The sequence below is a fragment of the Schistocerca piceifrons genome, unplaced genomic scaffold (assembly GCF_021461385.2).
Source record: "Schistocerca piceifrons isolate TAMUIC-IGC-003096 unplaced genomic scaffold, iqSchPice1.1 HiC_scaffold_971, whole genome shotgun sequence".
Taxonomy (NCBI): Eukaryota; Metazoa; Arthropoda; class Insecta; order Orthoptera; family Acrididae; genus Schistocerca; species Schistocerca piceifrons.
Window position 1 is genome coordinate 35,001 of NW_025729247.1, and position 2,500 is coordinate 37,500.

At 60.8% G+C, this 2,500-nt stretch overlaps 1 pseudogene; it reads left to right on the plus strand.

Annotated features, from left to right (window-relative positions):
- LOC124774753 overlaps positions 1-2,500 on the plus strand; it is a 7,959-nt pseudogene that overhangs the window by 1,252 nt on the left and 4,207 nt on the right.

The window sequence follows — 2,500 nt, forward strand, 5'->3', positions numbered from 1 at the left end:
TCGAACCATCTAGTAGCTGGTTCCCTCCGAAGTTTCCCTCAGGATAGCTGGTGCTCGTACGAGTCTCATCCGGTAAAGCGAATGATTAGAGGCCTTGGGGCCGAAACGACCTCAACCTATTCTCAAACTTTAAATGGGTGAGATCTCCGGCTTGCTTGATATGCTGAAGCCGCGAGCAAACGACTCGGATCGGAGTGCCAAGTGGGCCACTTTTGGTAAGCAGAACTGGCGCTGTGGGATGAACCAAACGCCGAGTTAAGGCGCCCGAATCGACGCTCATGGGAAACCATGAAAGGCGTTGGTTGCTTAAGACAGCAGGACGGTGGCCATGGAAGTCGGAATCCGCTAAGGAGTGTGTAACAACTCACCTGCCGAAGCAACTAGCCCTGAAAATGGATGGCGCTGAAGCGTCGTGCCTATACTCGGCCGTCAGTCTGGCAGTCATGGCCGGTCCTTGCGGCCGGCCGCGAAGCCCTGACGAGTAGGAGGGTCGCGGCGGTGGGCGCAGAAGGGTCTGGGCGTGAGCCTGCCTGGAGCCGCCGTCGGTGCAGATCTTGGTGGTAGTAGCAAATACTCCAGCGAGGCCCTGGAGGGCTGACGCGGAGAAGGGTTTCGTGTGAACAGCCGTTGCACACGAGTCAGTCGATCCTAAGCCCTAGGAGAAATCCGATGTTGATGGGGGCCGTCATAGCATGATGCGCTTTGTGCTGGCCCCCGTTGGGCGAAAGGGAATCCGGTTCCTATTCCGGAACCCGGCAGCGGAACCGATACAAGTCGGGCCCCTCTTTTAGAGATGCTCGTCGGGGTAACCCAAAAGGACCCGGAGACGCCGTCGGGAGATCGGGGAAGAGTTTTCTTTTCTGCATGAGCGTTCGAGTTCCCTGGAATCCTCTAGCAGGGAGATAGGGTTTGGAACGCGAAGAGCACCGCAGTTGCGGCGGTGTCCCGATCTTCCCCTCGGACCTTGAAAATCCGGGAGAGGGCCACGTGGAGGTGTCGCGCCGGTTCGTACCCATATCCGCAGCAGGTCTCCAAGGTGAAGAGCCTCTAGTCGATAGAATAATGTAGGTAAGGGAAGTCGGCAAATTGGATCCGTAACTTCGGGATAAGGATTGGCTCTGAGGATCGGGGCGTGTCGGGCTTGGTCGGGAAGTGGGTCAGCGCTAACGTGCCGGGCCTGGGCGAGGTGAGTGCCGTAGGGGTGCCGGTAAGTGCGGGCGTTTAGCGCGGGCGTGGTCTGCTCTCGCCGTTGGTCGGCCTCGTGCTGGCCGGCGGTGCAGGATGCGCGCGCCTGCGCGGCGTTCGCGCCCCGGTGCTTCAACCTGCGTGCAGGATCCGAGCTCGGTCCCGTGCCTTGGCCTCCCACGGATCTTCCTTGCTGCGAGGCCGCGTCCGCCTTAGCGTGCTCCTCCGGGGGCGCGCGGGTGCGCGGATTCTCTTCGGCCGCCATTCAACGATCAACTCAGAACTGGCACGGACTGGGGGAATCCGACTGTCTAATTAAAACAAAGCATTGCGATGGCCCTAGCGGGTGTTGACGCAATGTGATTTCTGCCCAGTGCTCTGAATGTCAACGTGAAGAAATTCAAGCAAGCGCGGGTAAACGGCGGGAGTAACTATGACTCTCTTAAGGTGGCCAAGTGGCGGCGGTGTGGCTGCATCCGGACTTGGCTTCTCGAAGTGCGGTCTTGATGTAGTCGTGCTGCTGCTGCGAGGTGCCTTCCTTGGGTTATAGTTACAGGGAGAGTGATGCGCAATACATGGGCCTAGCCCTCTTAGCCTCTCCTCTCCTGCGGTCTTCTCCCCTTCTCGTGGGCCCGCTGATTTCGCAGAGTGGAAGACCGCACCAGGGGCTTGGGGGGGTTACCAGCCCCCCCTCGCACTATCCCTTTGTTAGTTGGGGGCAGTAAGCAGAGAATAAGTGGTGGCCCTTCCGCTGAAGGCGCCACCCCAACTCCCCCAGCACCTAGCCGGCCAACCGGCCGTGCCGAAAATCTTGTAACTTTTGCAGCTATGTATACCTGTAGTGAGTGCCACCGCAGCTTTACAACCAAGAACGGTCTCGGGGTCCATCGCCGCCGCCAACATCTTGCGGCCGCCAACGCGGAGATCGTCACGGAGAGGCATCGCGCGAGGTGGACGGAGGAAGAAGTCCTGTCGCTCGCCAAGGCGGAGGCCGAACTGTTCCTTGAGAGGGACGCCCGGTTCTTCTTCGTCAATCAAGAACTCATCAGGATGTTCCCCGACCGAACGCTCGAGGCAATCAAGTGCCGACGGCGGCAAGCTGCCCACAAACAGCTTGTCCGCCAATTCATGGAGGTGCTTGAGGTCGGTCGGGGGGAAGAGCCGGCGTCCCGCCGGGGAGCAGCGAGCCCGCTGCCTGACGCGGGCGAGGCCGCTGCGCCGCCCGTCGACGCAGCCGAGGACTTCGCGGCCGACACCACCGGGCCGCCGCCGGAGGGGCCGACTGACGCCGCCATCTGGGAGCATCTGGCGGGGC